This window comes from Schistocerca americana, chromosome 1, assembly GCF_021461395.2.
Source record: "Schistocerca americana isolate TAMUIC-IGC-003095 chromosome 1, iqSchAmer2.1, whole genome shotgun sequence".
NCBI lineage: Eukaryota > Metazoa > Arthropoda > Insecta > Orthoptera > Acrididae > Schistocerca > Schistocerca americana.
In genome coordinates, this window is record NC_060119.1 from 1,117,488,251 (window position 1) to 1,117,503,118 (window position 14,868).

Here is a 14,868-nt window from a genome sequence, read left to right on the forward strand (position 1 = left end):
TAACTTCAAACGCTAATTAACCCGGAAACGGAGCAACATATCAGAATTTTTTTTCTGAATGAATTTTTTTTCCCATAGAGCTTAGATTATTCCATAAATGTACCTTCGTTTTATTGTGTATGTGGTCTTCAGAGTCGACCCTCAAGAAGTCTAACCCCCACTACATCTACATACATACTCCGCAATCCACCATACGGTGCGTGACGGAGGGTACCTCGTACCACAACTAACATCTTCTCTCCCTGTTCCACTCCCAAACAGAACGAGGGAAAAATGACTGCCTATATGCCTCTGTAGGAGCCCTAATCTCTCTTAACTCATCTTTGTGGTCTTTCCACGAAATGTAAGTTGGCGGCAGTAAAATTGTACTGCAGTCAGCCTCAAATGCTGGTTCTAAATTTCCTTAGTAGCGATTCACGAAAAGAATGCCCCCTTTCCTCCAGAGACTCCCACCCGAGTTCCTGAAGCATTTCCGTAACACTCGCGTGATGATCAAACCTACCAGTAACAAATCTAGCAGCCCCCCTCTGAATTGCTTCTATGTCCTCCCTCAATCCGACCTGATAAGGATCCCAAACGCTCGAGCAGTACTCAAGAATAGGTCGTATTAGTGTTTTATAAGCGGTCTCCTTTACAGGTGAACCACATCTTCCCAAAATTCTACCAATGAACCGGAGACGACTATCCGCCTTCCCCACAACTGCCATTACAAGCTTGTCCCACTTCATATCGCTCTGCAATGTTACGCCCAAATATTTAATCGACGTGATTGTGTCAAGTGCTACGCTACTAATGGCGTATTCAAACATTAAGGGATCCTTTTTCCTATTCATCTGCAATAATTTACATTTATCTATATTTAGAGTTAGCTGCCATTCTTTACACCTATCACAAATCCTGTCCAAGTCATCTTGTATCCTCCTACAGTCACTCAACGACGACACCTTCCCGTACTCCACAGCATCATCAGCAAACAGCCGCACACTGCTATCCACCCTATCCAAAAGATCGTTTATGTAGATAGAAAACAACAGCGGACATACCACACTTCCCTGGGGCACTCCAGATGATACCCTCACCTCCGATGAACTCACCATCGAGGACAACGTACTGGGTTCTATTACTTACGAAGTCTTCGAGCCACTCACATATTTGGGAACCAATCCCATATGCTCGTACCTTAGTTAGGAGTCTGCAGTGGGACACCGAGTCAAACGCTTTCCGAAAGTCCAGGAATATGGCATCCGCCTGATACCCTTCATCTATGGTTCGCAAGATATCATGTGAAGAGAGGGCGAGTTGCGCTTCGCAGGAGCGATGCTTTCTAAAGCCGTGCTGATGCATGGACAGCAACTTCTCTGTCTCAAGGAACTAGTGTTCCGGTTGGCGTGTGCTAACAGACGGCCCCGTCTCACCGGAACTTTCAGCTGCCTTCGGGACTCCACTTCAACCTTCGTCGACCCAAGGACATCTTATTTTGTCTCTGATTCGCTAGGTAGGCTTAATGTCCACTTGCATCATGTACGTATTAATACTTTAGACACAAAAATCGCGAAATGGCCATGGCGGTAAAATTAGATAAATTTAAGCCCATAAAGGAGGCTTTCCGACAGTTTTTCTATTGATGAAGGGGAAAATGTTACGGCGTCCCAAGTGCCCACTAACATACATTAACACCGTAAGGGGTTTGCATAGTATTGGTGCAGGTGTTACACAACGAAACCACAACCGGACACATCTGAGAGAAATGGGATTGTTCCCGTGCAGGTGAAATACCTGTAACACTAATGAGAACATAATACAGTTTGCGGCCGATAATCCCGCGATGATAAGCCTACAGAAAATCGCTGCTTAATTAAACATACCAGACGTGACTTAATTCTCGTAATTTCACCGATAGGCATACAGTTTGAATAAGGTATCACTGTTCACACAGTGCGGGAGCAACACTGATAACACACATGTCGGAGTGGTTGCTTGGAGAGGTGTACATTATCGGCACTGAAACGAAGTACTGGCTTAGGGAAACTGTGGGTTGTTATTGCGGTTTACAGCGGCAGGATTGTGGCCTGTCAAGACTGTTTATCGTTCTGTTACATTGCTGCTTGCGATTGTGAAATCCGTAGATTCAGGTGGTCATACTCCACCCCATGCGACTATACTGCGTTCATCAAAAGAATAAACCTGATGTAAACAAATTCACACATCGACTCAGCGATTAGTGGGGTAACAGCTTTACCAGTGCAGCCATCTGGCACAACTAACCTGCAGTGACGTGAACAGTTGCAATTGTTCACAGTGGCACCGACAACGGGCGTCACACGGCGTCGTCAGAGGTCGCTCGATAACATCGATCGATAGCGTGGCCATAGTGTGTACGATCTCCTTGATCAGTTTGTGGCCGGGTCAAACGAGGTTAGGCTAGGTTAGACTCTGTGTATTAAGTAGGTTAGATTTTAACCTGTACGGTGGGGTGGAACGACGCCCGTGTGCTTGGATACGAGTGCTGGATAGCGGCTTCTGCTGTTAAGGAGGTGCCGGATGCATGTGAACGAGCTTACGTGTCTCGTAAGAACGTGGCGAGTACTATACAGGGCTATTACAAATGATTGAAGCGATTTCATAAATTCGCTGTAGCTCCATTCATTGACATATGGTCGCGACACACTACAGATACGTAGAAAAACTCATAAAGTTTTGTTCGGCTGAAGCCGCACTTCAGGTTTCTGCCGCCAGAGCGCTCGAGAGCGCAGTGAGAAAAAATGCCGACAGGAGCCGAGAAAGCGTATGTCGTGCTTGAAATGCACTCACATCAGTCAGTCGCAACAGTGCAACGATACTTCAGGAGGAAGTTCAATAAAGATCCACCAACTGCACCATTCGGCGATGGTATGCGCAGTTTAAAGCTTCTGGATGCCTCTGTAAGGGAAATCAACGGGTCGGCCTGCAGTGAGCGAAGAAACGGTTGAACGCGTGCGGGCAAGTTTCACGCGTAGCCCACGGAAGTCGACGAATAAAGCAAGCAGGGAGCTAAACGTACCACAGCCGACGGTTTGGAAAATCTTACGGAAAAGGCTAAAGCAGAAGCCTTACCGTTTACAATTGCTACAAGCCCTGACACCCGATGACAAAGTCAAACGCTTTGAATTTTCGGCGCGGTTGCAACAGCTCATGGGAGAGGATGCGTTCAGTGCGAAACTTGTTTTCAGTGATGAAGCAACATTTTTTCTTAATGGTGAAGTGAACAGACACAATGTGCGAATCTGGGCGGTAGAGAATCCTCACGCATTCGTGCAGCAAATTCGCAATTCACCAAAAGTTAACGTGTTTTGTGCAATCTCATGGTTTAAAGTTTACGGCCCCTTTTTCTTCTGCGAAAAAACGTTACAGGGCACGTGTATCTGGACATGCTGGAAAATTGGCTCATGCCACAACTGGAGACCGACAGCGCCGACTTCATCTTTCAATAGGATGGTGGTCCACCGCACTTCCATCATGATCTTCGGCATTTCTTAAACAGGAGATTGGAAAACCGATGGATCGGTCGTGGTGGAGATCACGATCAGCAATTCATGTCATGGCCTCCACGCTCTCCCGACTTAACCCCATGCGATTTCTTTCTGTGGGGTTATGTGAAAGATTCAGTGTTTAAACCTCCTCTACCAGGAAACGTGCCAGAACTGAGAGCTCGCATCAACGATGCTTTCGAACTCATTGATGGGGACATGCTGCGCCGAGTGTGGGAGAAACTTGATTATCGGCTTGATGTCTGCCGAATCACTAAAGGGGCACATATCGAACATTTGTGAATGCCTAAAAAACTTTTTGAGTTTTTGTATGTGTGTGCAAAGCATTGTGAAAATATCTCAAATAATAAAGTTATTGTAGAGCTGTGAAATCGCTTCAATCATTTGTAATAACCCTGTACAATCTGTCCTCAGTTATTGAAATAACCAGACGAGTTTTACAAATAAATGAGATGACGGTAGGAACGTTCTGTTACATACCCGAGATGATTCGTGGTGACCTTGAAAAGTAAGTTATAACACACGTCCTTCAGTTAACCTATAGTGACTGCCATTTAGCACACGAGTGAAAGAAAAGTAGAAAGTGTAGCATAAGACACTCTGATAAACTACAGCTCTGAAAAGTGGATGTAAATACCGTATACCACAATTGCAAACAACTTCATATTAACAGAATCACTACCATACTGGCATAAAAGGCCAATGAGCAGTAATAATAATTTGTAGACAACCTACTACAAAAAAGACAAAGTACAGTAGCTATAAGCATATAAGATATGCCACCCTTTTCACTTTAGCAATTATTTTTTGATGCTATAATATATGCCTAAAATTTCTCATAAAGATTTTGTCTATTTGCGGCTTCGAATAAACCTAAGATGTCAGTCCATGGATTCCGACGTATATCCCGATTACGATATTTTCATCCTCAGGTGCCGCAAACTCACTCTTTCTTGTACTAAACTTATTGATTTCTCACTCTCCATATTTCGTGTGCGGGAATGTCAGTCGATTTGACCGAAGAAAACAAACTGATCGGAGTTTCCCCGATTGTCGTCCGAAGTCTGCACGTTTGGGAGATAAGATCGGCAATAGTGTGACCACGCTCGTAGTGGCTTGCTGATCTGAAAAGATCGGCAGTCTCCGACCGATGTCTGTCGTCGGCGGAATCTACCGATATTGGAGCTACCGTGATCGCTGCCTAAGATGTAAAAGAGATGAGCAGAGAAACAATATAGCTTTGAAGGTCACTTACGTTTTAAACAGAATAATATACAGAAACACTACGGCACTACGCTTCTTACGGGACCAGGCGGAGAACATGACGTCCTGTCGTTCTTAGCTAACAGTATTGTAAATAGAAATGATAGTGATTCAGATGCCTAAATTAGACAGTAATTTTTCTGCTTGAGATGTGTGTGACGTGAAAGCGTACTATAGGGATTTCTACGTACTGTTGAATATTAAAGCCAGTGAAGGTATTACTTCTAGCTCGTCTCTGGTAATATCTCAATTCCTTCCATATCTGAATCCGAGAAATACTCGTACATTTCACTACTTGTACTGTCATCTGCTACGTTGATAACGAGTCGATCAACAACAGAATCCACGAAGCCATCCAGGAGGCACATTTTTCTCCTCCTCTTTTGACGTGCCGTGCTGTATCTCGTCAGTGTTCGTAAGTGACGTGTCACAGCTTCGTGCATTAGTTTCAGTACTACCAGAAGCTTAAATGTGTTATTTCTCGCGACAAATGGCATATTATGGCTCCAGATCATTACTGTCGTGTTCATATTGCAGCGGTAGGATGGCAACTAAAAATGCAGCATTGATATGTTGTGCTCGACGCTGTGGAAACTGCTATCCGTGTTTCTACACCGCTTACCACTGTGGCGCGTGTGAAATCGCATCCGTCGTGTAAAACAATGGATATAGTCCAAATAAAGAGTAACTGTTTTCTCATTTTTGTCAAAAAAATTAACTTGTTTTGTTTAATTAATTTAATAACCTTTATTAAAAGTATTTTATAAAATATCGATAACAAAGAATTTACATTGATCAGCCAGAATATCATGACCATCTACCTGACAGCAGGTACGTCGACCATTGGCACTGATAACAGTTGCGGCGCGTCGTGGCATGGAAACAATTATGCATTGGTAGGTCGCTGGAGGGAGTTAGCACTACATCTTCACACACAAGTCACCTGATTCTCATAAATGCCGGGGAGGGAGGCGATGAATTATGACACCACGTTCAGTCATATCCCAGGTGTGTTCGATCGGGTTCAGGTCTGCCAAGTTGGGGAGCCAGTACATGAATTGGAACTCGCCACTGTGCTCCTCGAACCGCTCCAACACACACACGGCCCTACGACATAGTGCATTATCTTGCTGAAAAGTGCCACTGCAGTCGGGAAACATGATCCTCTTGAAGGGAGGTACGTAGTCAGCAATCAGTGTACGATACGCCTTGGCCGTCATGGTGCCTTGCACGAGCTCCAGTGGGCCCGTGAGCGTTCCCCAGAGCTTAATAAGCTGCCGCCAGTTCGTCTCCGTCCCACAGTGCAGGTGTCAAGCAGCTGTTCCCCTAGAAGAAGACGGACTCGCACCCTCCCATCGGCATGATGAGAATATCAGCGTCCATCAGGCCATACATCGCTCTGCCACTGTGCCAACATCCAGTGCCAATGGTCACGTGCTCATTTCAGTCGTTGTTGCCGATGTCGTGATGTTAACATTGGCACATGCATGGGGAACACTCACGGGCCCACTGGAGCTCGTGCGAGGCACCATGACGGCCAAGGCGTATCGTACACTGATTGCAGACTACGTACCTCCCTTCAAGAGGATCATGTTGTAACCTCCCCCTCACTTATCGACCTTAATGACAGTGAAAAATTAAACCGCGTGTACCTAATGGAAATTTGGGAAAAGCAATCGTCACCGAAGTTAATTTGTCTGTAAAGAGGGAGGAAAGTGTTACATCTAAATGAAAGGAAAAATGCAAATGAAACTGGTGGAAATTAATTTTGAAAAGGGGTAAAGTTAATAAAGAAAGTAAATTTGCGGCCGTTACGTTAACAATTAACTAGCGGTAATTAACTAGCGGTAATTAGATATTTGAGATTTGTGGGAAATTACGGTCGCCAGTCCTAAGGACAATTACTACAGTAGCTGAAAAAGAGAGGTTATTACACATACAATTAGTACTAGAAGCATGGCAACTGAAGGTTGACACGTGTAGCGTGAAAACTGAAAGTTTGTCAGAAGTAATAAATTTCGCTACACTCTGACTTAATTTAGCAAAAGAATTAATAAAACCGGAAAATCGAAAGTTAATTTAGTGACTGAAGTTAATAGTGAGCTTTCTTTCTGAAGCAAATCGAAATTCAGTAAAATACGGTTAGTCTTGGGCTACCTCAACAATCATTTCAAAAGCTACTTGAATCTACGCAATTTAGAAATAAGAGATTTAACTTTGAACTTGAATTAAATGATTGTGAACAATTAACAATAGTAAAATTTAGTACGTACCAAGCTGAGCTGCAGTCACAGGTAAGCTAAAATACGGTAACAAGACTCGCACTCTTAATTTGTGCTTGTGTAATCTAAATATTGTAGCCAGCTATGAATACCTTAACTGAACTTTGAAATTAAAGCAGTGAAATCGAATGATGCTGGCGTTTGAATTCCAACGACACTCGGGTTCATTCCGGAAAAGGAAGGGACCCTGCTTGGTAATGCAATTGGGACAATGAGCAACAAAGGTTCGTGCTACGTTGCTGTAATTTTGTGATTTGAACAGTTTTAAAAGCTGAGGCCTGCCATACAGTTCTAAAACTTCACGTGCGTCCAGTCTTCCTTGTTGGTTGGTTGATTGAAGGTTTGAAGCCGTCGATCGAGGAGGTGGCGACAGTCACTCATTGTCGGCCGTCGCTGTTGCAGAAGCTGGATGTAGGCGCGCCTTCTTCTCGACACGGTCACCAGACGAAACGGGCTCTTGATGTGCGCCAGCTAATGCTTCCCGTCCGCGACACCCTGTCAGAAACTATCATAGAAAGTCGAGCGCAATTACATGCTGCCCAACCCCGAAAGCGCGGCAACTCACCGGAGCGTCACACAACACACATGCTCCACTCGCTACTCCAGCCAGACACTCTCTGCTCAGCCCGCGCTCCACGAGGCAGAGTTAACACTACCCAAGATCCTACACACTTTGATTCTTCACACGACCTATCGATGTAATCGTTCGATAGCAGTTTTCCCTAGGCAAGACCCAGCTTAAAAATACAAATAATATTTACGAAACAAACCAATTATACATAGACATAAATGCATATATATATATATATATATATATATATATATATATATATATATATATATATATATATAGTAAAACAATTATAATATGTAAAGACACAGAAATGTCATATCTTGAGGTAACAAAACAAGGAAAAAAATTATACTACAGTAGATGGAAATAGGAGGATATGCATTTCCGGCGTTACAATGTTTCCCATGCGGCTGCGGAGGTCCTACGTTAGGATTGTTCGGTGCAATGTGTGTTCAGACGTGCATGTACCCTGCTCAGCATTAAAGTCCGAGGTTAGTTCCGCCACTGTTTGCCGCTGTCCTGTTTTACCAGTCTGCCCAACCCACGACGTCCGACATCTGTAATGAGAGGTGGCTGCCCAACCCCACGACAGCCGGACGTGGTTTCACCACGTGTTGAAGACACCACAGCACTCTTCGAGCACCCGAAATGCTCGTCCGAGCCTCCGGGCCATCACAATCCGCCCTCGGTCAAACTGAGATTCTGCGCTTTCCCTATTCTACACACGGACAACACGCTCACTGGTATTACGTCACCGTGCGTTTGTCTGAGTAGCAGTCATTCCTCGCCAGGACAGGTTTACATCGGTAGTACGTCGGTGGTCATAATGTTCTGGCTGATCAGTGTACATTCGCCGTGAAAACTGTCATTCTCAATCCAGTAAGCAATTAGAAAAAAGAAAGTGTGTTTTTCATAAAATGATGAAATGAAATGATCGTATGGCATTTATTGGTCGGGATATCCCCTTCGCGGTTCGGCTGCAGTATTGCAAGTCTATTTAGTTGACGCCACTTCGGCGACTTGCGTGTCAATGATGATGAAAATGATAATGAAGGACAACACCACCCAGTCCCCTGCCGGGAATCGAACCGGGGCCCCTCTGCCTGATTGGCGGTAACGCTACCGCTGCGCTACGGAGACGGACTTCGTAAAATGATGATAAGTTATGTGTTAATTAGCATAAATTTGATGAATTTTACATTTAAAAGGTGTTGGTATTCCAGACTTAACGAGAAAAAGAGAGCACAGTTTGGATTTGTACCATCGATCCATGGAAAGTACCACTGTTCTATTCTATAGCGCTACTGAGTCAGCTACTCATTCGGTTTTAAGAAAGCGCCTTCACTGTGGTAAATACAGTTCCTCGGAAAAATTCAAAGCCAATTTTTTCTGTACACTTGTTGAAAACATTAACAACAACTTGTGTCTCGCCACTTTTTGATGATCTTTCTCGCGCGTTTTTCACTACGGAGCGGGAAGCAGCTTCAGACATTTTCACACTGTCTATTAATAATGCGACAATCAGAGCCCCGGGGTCAGGGATTTTCTCTGCCTCGTGATGACTGGGTGTTGTGTGATGTCCTTAGGTTAGTTAGGTTTAAGTAGTTCTAAGTTCTAGGGAACTGATGACCATAGATGTTAAGTCCCATAGTGCTCAGAGCCATTTGAACCATTTGAATCAGAGCCCAACAGCACAGAGACTGCGACTATACATAATTTTTGAAATAAATACGTAGCTACAGCACGATTAAGAGAAACTTTAGTGGTTATTAATACATTATAATATCTTGGAGTTTCATTTACCGTTACGCAATAATGAGATATGTAATACATAAGACCTTCTTGCAAGTGCGTACCAAACACCAGTGTACGTGTTCTACGGTTGCTGAGCAGTCATCGCGTTTGTATATGTGTACATCAGGTTGATTATTATGGTGAACAAAGTATTGCGTCCGAAAGGACACACGCATTGTTTGGTCGGTTGTGCAGGTTCCGACAGCCACATCAGGTACGTAGAGTCAGAAAATGGGCCTGTTTGCTGTCAGACAAGTATCTACACGATCGGAGTAACGACGTTGTATCACGACGAACAGGTAGCATGGCGACCATGCGGCTTCCGTTGACGTGGTAGCCCGTTGACGTGGTATCAGAGGGTCTTCCAGACGGTGGTGCGTCCAACACCACAACTGAACACTGGAGACGGGCCTCCTCGTCTTTCAGGATGAGTCCTGGTTCTGCGTACAGAACATTTGTCGTAACCGTGTGTGGAGGATGTGTGGAGAACGGATGTAGCCATATTATATTTGTCATTGTCATACTGGCTCGGAGTGTGCGGCGGCGCGGTTCCTTCCGCCCCTTTACGACTAACCTGCACCTACCTGTGAACATTGTCTCAGCATATCATCAGTAGGGAAGCCGAGCGAAACATACTGTACTTCGACGTGAACCAGGCTGCAAATAAAGTCACTAATCTACGTTTCGGGAGAAAGTTTTCACACGAAATGAAAGGTTGGAAATTTTGTCCTCGATTAATATATTCTGAAACTTAGGTGAAAAAGGATCACTGCCAAGCCCATGCTAGTCTTAAGTCACTCACAATCCATTTCCCTTTATGGTGTTGCATTTCCCGAAAACGTAATAGCTACAAAAATACTGATTGCTTTTGATTGAGAATGCTCGCCAAATATTAAGTCTGTCGGTACCAAATGCAGTCACAGTTTTTAGCCACCGACTGCTCAATACGCCACGGGGAATATGTCTTTTCTTGTCACAAAAATTCACTTAAAAATTCCGAAATTTCTACACGCCCATCGGAATAATTATGCCGTCACTTTACTACACTTTTGAGGTATGAAACACTGTTATATCGGGCAACTTATCGTTTCCATCGGAACTACTACTACACACGTCCGAACTGTTTCATGGCTAGGTTCCCACTCTTCTCTAGAATACTCTGTCTTCTCTACCAGTAGAGAAAGGCGCTCGAAGAATATTGCTTTACCATTGGTCAGTTTACTCAACAGCTAATAGCAGAACAATCCGCGCTTTTCATCAATAACGAATCGCAAAATAGTAAACGTAACGACTGCACTTTTTACCGACGTAATAATATGCTGAAGTTTTGTTCATGCATTAAGTTATTTACTATGGTTATTTATACCGGAATTAACTTTCCCTTTACCATAAACTTACTTTACAAATCTATTCTACAAAAATCCCGTTTGTCCACATCCATACTTCTTCGAAATGTTCCCACTCTAAGTCCCACAACATAACTCGTTAAACAATTATCCTCATATTAACCTTAAACCACACTCACGCATCATTCATACTGCTAAAACACATTTATAACATTTTACATACACAAAAAGACATAACACTTTATGAAAATACTAGAACAGTTTATGAAAAACATTCTATTACTTTAGTGCACTCAAGTCGGCACAATCGAAACTAAAATCAGTCCCCTATCCAATATTGTCCTCGATCGGCTGATACATAAACTACGTGCGCGTCCAGTCTCGCGTCACCATCTGTCATTATCCAGCTCCGAGACACATCTCCCACTTAACCGCCTCCAAGGCAGGATCGTTATACGGCGCTACGCCTCAAGTGGTGTGTTACATAACACGATCACCTGTGTTTAGCACTATTTAGATAGCGGCTACATATTTGACACGTTCAACCTGGTGGTTGGCGTATATTCGTGGTCTCCACGACATTGTCTTTCAACAAGACAAAGCAAGACCGCATTTTGGATGTGCTGTCCTGACCTACCTCGATACGGAGGTTGTTAGACTGTTAATATGGCCAACACGCTCTCGCAGGAAATCAATCACCCTGTGTAGTCTCCGCATTGGCCACACCTGGCTGACCCACGGCCACATTCTGACACGAAAATCCCCCTTACTGCCGATGCGGAGCTCTCCTGACAGTGGCCCACTTGCTTATAGATTGTCCTGATTTGGCTACTCTCTGAGACGGCATCTTAATGTTCCGGATATGCTACCTCTGGAGCTAGCAGCTCTTCCTCAGGGGTCCATCAGTGGCCCTTACTGGGTAGCCTAGCCTTTCACACTTTCCACCTTTTTATTTTCTTTATTCTTCTTCATTTCTTGTTTTAAACCCTTGTCTTGACTGCTCTTTTAACGTCTTTTCTGTGCTGTCTTTTTTTCGGGACTTTTATCGTTTTTTTTTTTACTGTGTTAGTTACACTCAAGCTTTCCAGGATTTGCCTTTCACCTCCTTACTTTGAAGACCACTCCTGGTTTGCCACGTAATGGATGAAGGGACTGATGGCCTTGCAGTTTAGTCCCTTTCATTCCAAATCGACCAAAAAAAAAAAAAAAAAAAAAAACCAACCAACCAACGCTCTCGGGATCTCTCTCTCACCAAAACCATCTGGTCACGATCATGGACTAAGGAACATGGAAAGCCGGACCTGTATCTGTCATAAAAGTTCAGCTCGTCTCAACAAGATAACGCAGCCCAGCCAGATTATAGCTGTAGTTGAAACCAGAAGTAGCAGTTGTGCATACCCTCAGGTGATTTTAAAATTTAATCAGGTATTCTCCCTATTATGAAGTATAAGCACACAAGTAAAATTTCTTTATTTGCTATTCTTTTCGGTATTGTAATTTTAATGGCTAGCCGTGTCATGGTTGCAAAATAATGACACGAATTATTTACAGAAGAATGGAAAAACTGATAGAAGCTGCCCTCGAGGAAGATTAGTCTGGGTTCTGGAGAAATGTTGGAAAACACGAGATAGTATTGATCCCGCAACTTACCTTATAAGGTATTAAAGAAAGGCAAACCTACGTTTATAACTATTGTAGACTTAGACAAAGCTTTTGGCAATGCTGACTAGAACACACTCCGTGAATTCTGAAGGTGGCAGTAGCAAAATGCAGGAAGTGAGAGATTATCTATAACTTATTAAGATGCTATAAAGCAGCTAAAGAAGTCGGAGGGCATAATAGGGAAGCGGCAACTGAGAAGGCAGCGAGATAGGGCTCTAGCCTGTCCCCGATGTAGTTGTCTGTACACTGAGCAAGCAGTAAAGGAAGCCAAAGAAAAACTTGGGAAAACGAATTAAAGTTAAGGGAAAAGAAATAAAAAAAAAACTTAGGTTTGCTGATGAGATGGTAATTCTATCAGAGACAGCAAGGGACTGAACGGAATGGAGAAGTTCATGAAAGGAGGGTATGACGTGGACATCAGCAACAGCAAAACAGTGGTGATGAAATAGAATGTAGTTGAATTAATCAGGTGACGCTGAGAGAATTAGATGAGGAAACGAGACACAAAGTAGTAGATGAATTTCGTTACTTGGGCACCAAAATAATTGATTGCCGAAGTAGAGAGCATATAAAGTGTAGACTGGCAATGGCAAGAAAATCGCTTCTGAAGAAGAGAAATTTGTTAACATCGAGTATAGATTTAAGTGTCAGGAAGTCGTTTCTGAAACTGTTTGTATGGAGTGTGGCCATGTATGGAAGTGAAATGCGGACGATAAATAGTTTGGACAAGTAGAGAATAGAAACTTTCGAAATGTGGTGCTACAGAAGAATGCTGAAGATTAGATGGGTAGACCACATAACTAAGGAGGTATTGAATAGAATTGGAGAGAAATTTGTTCAAAAATGGTTCAAATGGCTCTGAGCACTATGGGACTTAACATCTACGGTCATCAGTCCCCTAGAACTTAGAACTACTTAAATCTAACTAGCCTAAGGACATCACACAACACCCAGTTATCACGAGGTAGAGAAAATCCCTGACCCCGCCGGGAATCGAACCCGGGAACCCGGGCGCGGGAAGCGAGAACGCTACCGCATGACCACGAGCTGCGGACGAGAAATTTGTGGCACAACTTGACTAGAAGAAGGGATCGATTGGTAGGACATGTTCTTGAGGCATCAAGGGATCGCCAATTTAGTATTGGAGGGCAGCGTGGAGGGTAAAAATCGTAGAGGGAGACCAAGAGATGAATACACTAAGAAGATTTAGAAGGATATAGGTTGCAGTAGGTATTGGGAGATGAAGCAGCTTGTACAGCATAGAGTAGCATGGAGAGCTGCATCAAACCAGTCTCAGGACTGAAGACAATAACACAACGCCAAATACACTTCGTCGTGCACTTGACAGTGATCTGCAGAGTGTAAATGTAAATTTAGGAGACGGAAGAGATTCCTGCCGTTCCCCTTTAGAGGCAGTGCTGTATCCAGTGACTTCTATATTGACCCGGTGTTAAACGGTAACATTTATTCTACCGTATTTCACTAGTTGTCTGAACAGTGTTAGGCTGCGCAAATTTGTCAAGGGATCCTGTGGTCAAATTATTCGTACACGGAATGTGAAGAATTTACCGCCGGTGCCATAGGTCACACCCAGTCGCCATGATTTTTTCGATAGTCTTGAAACTAAAGGCGATATGGCTCTGAAAGGAAGGGACTAAGAGAGAGAGAGAGAGAGAGAGAGAGAGAGAGAGAGAGACGTCAGAGGGGCCGCCGGCTGCCTTTATCGCGTCTCCCATTTCTGTGAATTACGAACTCGCTCTAAAGGTAAAAGCAGCTGCTAGCTTTTGTAGCACAGTTCCTTAGTTCGCCTTTGCATTAGGTGTTAATAAAAGATTCGACTACAGTTGCGTTCGCCTGGGTATTAAAAGATTAGACTGCCATTGGTGTGAAGAGTGGTTAATCACGAAATTGATCCCCCGAGGTACGTTTGTCGGTAAGGTAATTTCTTAATTACCTGAATAGCTAGGTGCTGGCTTTCTTAGTTAAATTACAGTCCCTTTCGTCGTCTGCGAAAGCTGAAGGCATCGTTGGAGATGGTCTGTCTGTCGGGTAGGTAGGTGTCTGAGGGGACACCTTTGGTGCATTTTATCAGTAATGTCAGTTCGGAAGCTGATTTCGACCTTGTATCTGCTCGATTTTCCTCCACAGAACCGCAAATAAAACGCCACAGTGCACACTTATCTACTGTATTAAGCTGCACTTTCTTATATTTTAATCAACGTAGCCTACACCTACTTTTCTGAATCTTCAGGATCAAAATTCACAGGCTGCATGGAAACCTAAACGAGTAATCTCCGAAAAATATACGTTTTTCGAAACGGAATATTTAGTTATTTATTGGCATAAACAACGTACACCTTGTAGCAATGATTTAAGCTCACAGAAACTACGCAAGCTGACGCAAGTTACAACCTACTGCT